The following is a 9911-nucleotide window of genomic DNA, read 5'->3' as shown; positions in this document are numbered from 1 at the left end:
GGGGGCGTGGGCTGGTAAGGGGTGGTGGTAGGGGGTGAAAAAATAATAATTTGAAGTTGAAAATATTTTTAAGAACAAACGTAAAATTTATTTTGGGAGGTTTGGGGATGGGGTAGAGGGTAGGGGTAAAAAATGAAATTTTAAAGTTGAAAATATTTTTTAAAAACAAACTTAAAATGTATTTTGGGAGGTGGGGGGTGGGGTGGGGGTGGGGGGTTGAGGTTAGCAAAGAAAACATGAAATTTTGAAGTTGAAAATTGGTGAAACAATGAAATTTTGAAGTTGAAAATGTTGACACCCAAATTTTGACCTCCCCGATAAATTAGCTAGCGAGCTTTCAAATTCCTAAACGATTTAAAATAATTAGATTTTTATAAAGTTTTAAAATATTTTACCTTATGTTAAATTAATTTCATAATATATTTTTTATAATTATGTACATAATTAGCTCATTTATAAATACTAGAAAAACATCTCAAAGAGTTTAGTTCCCGGCAAGTGTTGGATATAATTAGTTCAGGAATTATTATCGTTTACCCTTTTGAATTATATTTTATAATTACCTTTTGAATTTTATTTTATAATTATATCAATTATTTTATTTCGTTAAAGTTATGAAGCTTATCTAATTAATTTATGATAATACATTCTTTATCTAATTACCCAAGTTCTTTAATTTATTTGGACCAACAGATTTTTGGCCCCTTTAACGTCCAAAAGATCAAAGGCCCAAATTTTAATTTCCCAACCAAATTCCTATCCTTTTCAGCAAAGCATTTTAATCCCAGAACATTATTACTCATTTATCTTGTTACTGCTATGAGTAAATTTGTTGGTTATTCTTATATGTTTGGATTATCTTTATGCATTCATTCTGTTTGTTCCATATTGTAAGTAGTCGGGTCATTTTTTTGCTTTAGGTTCCCATTCGGGTTGATATGTCTTTGCCTTCATCTCGAATATGTATGAGCATGTCTTTCCTAAGTCCCGTTGTCGAGTAAACCTATTAATTTTCTATAACCAAACCAGATGATTTGTTAGTCTTTATTCATTTGATGTTATTGATAAACCAAGTTAGCCGCCATAAAAGCTGTGTTTACTTTCTCTTGTTCGTATTCGAAAGCATGTTAAGTTGAGTTAAAGTGTCTGCCATGTGTTGATTGTTTGAATACAATAATAACCCTCTTCAAAATAATTTATCCTACTGTTAATAATAATGTTCTTTCTTTAGGATGAGAAACTAGTTGACCTTAGTTTCCCATGATTAAGGTTAGATTTCGATTGTGACGAGAGATTTCTCATTTAATAATTATGCGATAGTTTTGCTTTAGTAATGCGTTCACTGCTGGGTTAATGATTGTGCTTTTCCTGAGATTTAATATGCTCACGCCTCCTTGGTTTAATAATCGATATTCAAAGGGTCTGCATCTTGTTATGTTGATGTTTTTTTTTTTAATTTTATTTTCATTATTATATCATTTTTCTTTATCACGTGAAATTTTTTAGTATATGTATATGAACAATTATTTGCTTTCATGCAATATGTCTCCATGTGGATTATTTCATTTAGATTATATGTTATATTTATTTAAATTTAGTTGTTTTTATTATTATTATTATTGTTGTTGTTGTTGTTATTATTATTTATTATTATTTTGTCTTGTATTTTGCCGAATCGGATGAGGTATTAATTTCTCTTTCTTAATCGCATGTAAACTCCCCCTCGAGTCCATTGTGGATTGCCTTGGCCCTCTATCCCACTTTAGTATGATCCGAGGGCTCAATCCCTCCATCGAGTCAACCCAAAATTGGCGTACAGATTCGAAATTTTATGAAGCAACTTTTCATAAATTTCACAAATTTTCATAAAAGTCTTAACTCTTCACTTAAGCCACAACTTTTTATAAAAGTCACAATTTTTGATAAAAATTATAATTTTTGATAAATGTCGCAATTCTTTATTAAAGTTACAATTTTTCATGAAAGAGAAAGACTAGTTATGAAAACAATTAAATTAAAAAGGAAATTCTTACTCGCAGTGATGCCACGTAGACGAACCTAGGGTTCTCTTTTATATAAACATATGATTCAAAATCTTTTAACAATAGTTCACCAATATACCATTTGTGATTTGAATCCAATAATAACTATGCTTCAATCTCGAACAAACTAAAAAGGTGTAACATATATTCCGAACAATTCAAATGTGTTCTTAGTATTTTGCTTCTTTCAGAATATGAGGCAAGTAAGTGTCAATGACAAACTCATAATCTTTCGCTCGAAAAGTGAGATTAAACGACTTAACCTCAGATTGTATTGAAATCCACTTGAATTTATGGCTTCATAAAGCTCATCTTTGACATGTCCATTAACTTCATAGATCACCAATGTGACTTTATTCGACAAGAACTTCTTGAGTTTAGAAAACAGAGCTCGGTTCTCATCGATTGTTTTAACGAGCACCACGAGCCGGTTGACTATTGTAATAACAAGGACTATCGAGTTTAAAATCTCCATGGATTTTAAGCTTAAGAAATAGAGTATGAATGAATTTTGCAAGGTTGAATTTCGTTTTCTTATTATTTATAGAAAAAAAACAGAGTATGATTGACTTTGTCAAACAGTGTGGAGGGAGAAATTGGAACAATGAAGGATTTTGTTGAGGGTCACTCAATTATTAAAGTCATGTTTATTTGTTTTTTTAAGGAGAAATGGTCAAATATGTTATAGACCTTTGGGAAAAAGAGTTTATTTTATATAGCTTATCTATGTTATCGTGGTTTGAGAAAGGAATATTCATGTTATTGTTTGGTAACTGAAATCATAATTATTCATCTGTAAAAAATGATTTAATTAATGATGTGATTGAATCATAATTAACTATGTGTAAAAAAATGATTTCACAAAAAGGAAAATATTTTTAGTTCATAAATAATGCATTGATGAGTTTCTTCTCAAACGGAAAGAAAAAAAATGAGTGATTTAAGACATAGATAAATCATTTTTTAAAGTTCGATAACATTTTTATTTTCTTTTCCTTTTTATTTAAAAGAAAGTCAACAAACTTTTCTTATATCAATTCAAAAGTCACCTATTAGAAAAAATTTCAACAATATATGATGAGAAATTTTACTTAATTCTATTTTTCTTAATCAACTCGTATAATCTTAATATAATTTAAATGGAAAAGAGTCAAAATTACATCTGAACTATGTGAAATATATCACTTATATCCTTCGTTATATTTTGGGATAAAAAAATGCCTCTCTTATTATCCTAAGAGATCACATATAGCTTCAAGAGTTTACACCCCATATTTTTATTGACTAGTCAAACTATGTGGGACTAATCCTTCTAGCTAAGCATTGCCAACTAGTATTCATTAAAAAGAACTAAACATTTAGCAGCGACAATAGACGCCACAAAAGTCCAAAAAATCGTTACTAAAAGTTTTTAACATTAAATTCTAATTTTGTGTTTTTTTCTTCATTGTTTTTTTAAGTAGGAGTTTGAAGACACTGTGTGTTTATTTTCATGTATATATAAATGTATAAAATATATAATGATGCATTATATAGTAGGAGATGTGAATCGAAAAGTAATTTTCATAATTTTTGTAATAATATTGGGTGTTTTTAATATTGATATTGCAAGTTATTTATTTTAAAAAATTAGGTTGTAATAGAAAATCAATTATCATATAATATTTGTTGAAAAAATAGGTTTTACTAATGAATGGTTGTTGGAGCCTTAGTCGTAACTAAAAATCACTCATAATCTTTAGTGATAATATTTTGGGATATTGTGACAACTTTGTCGCCACTAAAGGTTAAGTTCTTTTGTACTGAATCTTAGTTGGCAACATTTAGGTGGACGGATTATCCCATGTGGCATGCCACATCATTGAAAAATTGAGGTATTAACTCTTGAGGGTATTTTTTATCTCCTAGGATAAAGGCGGGGGTATTTTTGATCCCAAAATATAATGAAGGATATAAGTGATCTATTTCATATAGTTCAAGAGCAATTTTGACCCTAATCCGTAATCTAAATAAACTATAAGAACCGGTCAAACTCATAACTCGAATTGATTCTATATAGTTTGTAATGATGAAGAATATTATTTTGGTTGATAAAATTCATTAATTGTATTTGTGTGGAACAACAAAGAGTCTATTACCTCTATTTACATCGAAAAACTTTTTTTATTCTGTGATTATTAGAAATTACTTTTTTTATTTCAGTTTATTTAGCTTGATTTGAAGTACGAAGGCTAAACTGACTAATGTTTAAAATAATATAGGCAAAATTGAGAGCTCGTCTTATTATTAACAAAGTATGACTTTGAGTCTGATAAATAGTTTCAATAGTTTGGTGACATTTTGCGTGATAAAGTCAAAATTGCAATAGTTACTCTATTGCAATTTAAATATTCTAATAGTTTGAATTTCGAAAAAATATGTAAATCTCGATGGAGGAAGTAATAAGTTCTTAATTCTCATATTTTTATTCTACTTTTAATGAGATATGTTGGTAGAGTACACCAATAATCCTTTGTATATGCCAACAAATTTCGATAATCGAACTACGACATGTTCTCATTGAATATTTGAATACGTGATTAATGTTATATTAGATATTTTTGGCTTAGATTTTGAAAACTTTTGGCGCGTGTTCTCAAGCTCTTGTTATACATACGTAGATAAGTTAATTCTATAAAATATGTTATCTCCATTAATTATATTTATATACATTACAAGTTTTAGATTTTGCAACTTATTACGGCTAATATGTGTCACAACCCTTTTTCCACCGGAATGATTTTTTCAATTTAAGTGACGGTATTGATAAGCGATTATTTTTTTTTTGAATCGCCACATGAAATTGAGTTATGGTATTTTAAGTCGCTTTTTCTTTTTAATCGCTAACCAAAAGGAAATGACTCTTTATTATGGTATGCATATTAGAAATTCGAGTAAGAAATTATATTGATCGAGGAGAAAGTATTAGGCATCCCTTGAACCATTATTCTAGTACGGTCGCTTTTATTGACTTGCACTTATCTTAAATTATTTTGGATATATGGTTACATGCTATAGTTTGTTTGCAATATTTTATTGTTGAACTTTTATTTGGTCTCAACCTAGATGTGTAATCGTATTCTTGATCTTCACATTTAGAGACATAACTGTCTTCTTTGCATCACACTTTATAATCTTATTTTTTATAAGTATATGTTTTAAATTAATAATAGTTAATTATATTATTCAATAAAAAAGAGTGTAGTCGATTGTTTATATGAAATTTACCGTAAAATTAAGAAATTATCGATATATTCTGTTATGTGTAATGATATGACGTGTACGAGACCATAAAATTTTAGAAGATATTTCTAATATATTATACACACATTTAATTTAAAATCACTAAATTATAAAATCTCGTATTATCAAATTTATATAGATGCATTAAAACGGAAGGAATTTTTTCTGTTTTACCCTTTTTCTTGAAGTCTATCTTTTTTTTTTTTTGATAATTTGAACTCATAAATTTAATATTCAAAGTAGAAATATTTATCTTTCGAACAAGTCTATCTTCTCGGAAAAAAATGTTGATTTTGAACATGAGACTTAGTTATGTCCACATATTTTTCATCACCGATCAAACTTCTTTCCAATTACTCCGTTAGTTAAATGTACTTGTCCCATATTTATTATTTTATTCTGCAAATAAATAAAAAAAAGTTTTTGTAATTAAAGTGAAAAAATGATATTTAAAATTGAAATTGTATTTGGCAATGAAATAAATTAGAGTTGTTTTTAAATTTTTGTTAGTAATTTATAGTAAAAAAAGTAAAAACAACTCTAATTTGTAGAAAAAAAAAATTAAAAAAGGAAAACAATTTTTTTTTCCAGAGTTCTGACTCCTGTGGCTCCGAAATTGAACTCTTGAAAAAAGTGAAAATAATTTCATAACCAAGTGAAAGGTGTTTGAATTGACTTCTTTGTACATTTTCAGTTTTACAAAAAAAAAAACTTCATATGTTATAAAAATATTTCTAAAAAATAAAAATAGCTTAAAAATGAGAAATCACTAAAAATAAATTATTTCAAACCACCACTAGAAGTGGAGTTCATTGATTAGAAGAAGTAAAGTGAAGACAAATGGGATTAAATAAAATGAGGGGAGTTAAGGCTACAAGAAGAAAGAGAGCAAAAGCTTATTTTAGAGGTTTAAGTAATATACACCATAAAAATGTAACTTTTATATTATCAGATTATGTAAAGATATTTTTAATTTTAATGCCTAAGTACCTTCGGTCTATGTTTAATTAAGTAATAGACATTGCCATATAGGTCAAAAAGTGGTAAACTATTAAGTAAAAAAATAAGCTGAGGTGGGTGGGGGAGATAATAGGTCTAAGTTGGGGGTGGAGTGGGGGGAGGGGTAATAGGACTTTAGCAAAAGTTAGGTGTGTCTCGAAAATTTTGGGCATAGGCTGTGAGTACTTAGACATTATCCCTTAAGTCTTTTTAAAATGCAGGATTTGTAATCTTGAAAAGTAAAAATAAATTACTCGTTATAACAAAGAAGTAGAAGTGATCGATATTTTGACTTAACATGCATAATTTGTAATCATAAAACAAATTACTTACTACGACAAGTAAAAGTAAACGATTTTAACAACTTAATAATTATAATTTAAATTCAGATTATAAAGGAGTGAGAATGTACGTATCACGATTTAATTAATTAAATTTTTATTTAATGTTCGATTTTGAAAAAAGTGTGCACCAAAATACCAGACCAAAATATTTTGATTCGAATTTTTAAAAAACTTTAGGTTCGATTTAATTTGGTATTTTAAAAACAATTGTTTGATGCAAGGAAATAAAAAATAAAATGAGAAAAATTATCAAAACGTTTAACTAAACATAAAAGTTGAAAACTCGCAATAATGAATAAACATATTATAATTAAAGTTTCCAACAAAGAGCTAAAGTAGTTTTTTGCTAAATCCAATTTTTTGTTTCCAACACACTCTTTGTAATAGCGGCCAACAACAACACTTTGAAACTTAAAAGTTAAAACAATACAAACTCACAAATCCCTTAATATTCAACTTCAAATAAAAAACAATAAGAGTCACAACTCACAAACACAAGTCACCAAGAATATAATTAATAAAATTTAAAATATTATTATAAATTTAGTTAATAAAAATTTTGGTTAACGGTGCACCAATTTTTTTTGATCCTTACATCGAAACATCAAAATTGAAAAACTGAATTAGTTTGGTTATTTTCAATTTCGGTATATATGTCCACCCCTAAGTATAAGGGTGATGGACCGGTTGAATTGAAATTAAAAATATTAAGACGGGATCAAAACTATCCCTGTCGTCTATGTTTTGGCCCACAAATATTCTTATGTGAGAGAAAATAGTGCAAAATACTATTTTAATGGATATTTAGGATCTCTCTTGTTCATAGTATTAGAACTCTTAGACTCTTATTAGGATGTGTAAGTATATTTTTACATGATTTTCTATATATATAGATAGACAAAGGCAGGCTCGTTGATTTCCTTCTGCTATTCACAAATATATTCTCATGGTATCAGATAGCGAAAAATCCATCTAATTAATTCAATGTCAAGCAAATAGTTGATTCTCTAGCATCAATTAATTCACCCATCCCTTCTCAGTATTTCATTGATCATGTTTTACTCGGTCTTGAAAAAGAGTATGACACCTTGGTTGGCATCATTACATCATCGCTTGAAGAGCTTCCCACCAAACTTTTACTTCATGAGCAAATGTTGCAGCGTTTCAAGTAACTTGACTTGCGAATTATGCATCAAGCATTTGTTGCACATTCTGTTTCTAAAACTACTCAAGACTCTTGACTCTCAATTTGGTTGTGGTCATGGCCGAGGTCGATCTTCTTTCAAAAGTCGTGATTGTGGTGGCAAAGGTTGTGGATTTGGTGGTCGTGGGCAGCAACCACAAATCAACTCTAGCAACCATAATACTTGCATTAGTGCAACGGGACAACCACCGTTAGGTTTTGGTGGTACTTACCCTGTCTCCTACATATTTTATAGGTACTAATTCACCTTCTAGGGGTGTGCTTGGTTCTCATCCATCAACTGTAATTTTTCAAATTTGTGGATCTCTTGGCCATACTGCTCTACAATGCAGTAATATGTTTAATAATGCCTTTGAAACATAAATCTAAAGTTTTTATACATGTTTGTGCCTTTCAAAAACTAGTGGAAAATAGCTTGAACACTAAAATCAAAAGCTTTGAAAGTGATGGGGGTGGGGAGTTAAAAAACAAGGCTATGGCCTCACACTTTCCTAATTGTGGTTTTTTTTAGTAAGTCATGTCCTAACACTCCCCAACAAAATGGGATTGCAGAAAGGAAGCATCGACATATCCTTGAGATGACGTGTACCATTCTCTCAAATGCCACAATACCATCCAAGTTTTGGGTTGATGCCGCCTTTTATGCAGTTTACATAATCAATAGGTTACCGTTACCAGTTTTACATGGAATTTCTCCATTTGAGAAACTTTTTCAAACTCCTCCAGATTATAATTTTCTCAAGGTGTTCATGTTGTGAATGTTTTCCATATGTATCTTTTCGAACTTCAAATAAACTTGACCCTCGTTCAGTTCGTTGTGTTTTTTAGGCTATGCTTCTAAGTATAAAGGATACAGTTGTTTGGAACCAAAAATAGGTCGTGTCTACATTAATTTTCATGTCATTTTTCATGAGTTAGCCTTTCCATATTCTGAGTTATCTCATGACCATATATCTCCGTCTCTTTATTTTGAACCTCTTATAGTTGTTTCACCTTTAAACTCATGTGTGTCACATACTGTCCTTTTCCCTCTGTAAGTTCTCTTGTAGATTCATCTCATTCTTCTACGTCTTCAGGTTCTAATGATCCTGCGATTCAGTCTCTTGATCCATCTTCCTCTATTGGGACGTCTCATGGCAGGTCGAGTCCACATACGGCTGCTTCTTCTTCATCCACCTTTACTCTATGTTGATGATATTATCCTTACTCGAAGTCATGTTTCTCTAGTTGATGATCTCATTGAGTGTCTTTCACGTCAATTTTTCCATGAAAGATGTTGGTGATATCCATTACTTTATTCTTGGTGTCCATGCTACTCGTACATCTACTGGCCTTCATCTATATCAACAAAAATATGTATCTCATTTATTTCTTAAGTTTCATATGCACACTTGCAAGCCCATTCATACCCTTTTTGCTTCTCGAACTTCTCTTTCACTTGTGGATGGTGAGTTGCTTTCAGATCCTACTGAATATTAGAGCTTGGTAGGTGCACTTCAACATTTAACTTTGACTCGTCCTGATATTTCTTATGCTATAACTGTTGTCTCTCAATTTATGCATGCTCTTCGCGTACCACTCATCTACTCGGTGAAGCGTATTTTTAGATACTTGCAAGGTACGATTACACATGGTCTTTTTATGAGCGCATCATCATCCACGTCTACAATGATGGCCTATTCTGATGTTGATTGGGTTGGTTGCCCAGATAGTCGGTATTCCACTACTGGATCTGCAGTATTTTTGAGCTCTAATCTTATATCTTGGCTTGCGAAGAAGCAACCTCCTGTCTCTAGATCTTCTACTGAAGCGGAGTATAGAGTTATTGCCTGCACTGTTGCTGAACCCACTTGGATTCAACATGTTCTTTCTGAGCTTGGTGTGTATCTTCGTGAACCAATTCGTGTAATGTGTGACAATGTTAGCTCTATGTATATGACTCGCAATCCAGTGTTTCATGATCAGTCCAATTTTTACAAAAGGATTATCATTGTCTCAATTTTTTTTTTGAGTGACAATTTGTCTCTAAGACTCTTATTA

The sequence above is a fragment of the Solanum pennellii genome, chromosome 3 (assembly GCF_001406875.1).
Source record: "Solanum pennellii chromosome 3, SPENNV200".
Lineage (NCBI taxonomy): Eukaryota > Viridiplantae > Streptophyta > Magnoliopsida > Solanales > Solanaceae > Solanum > Solanum pennellii.
Note: the sequence above shows the minus strand (reverse complement) of the source record.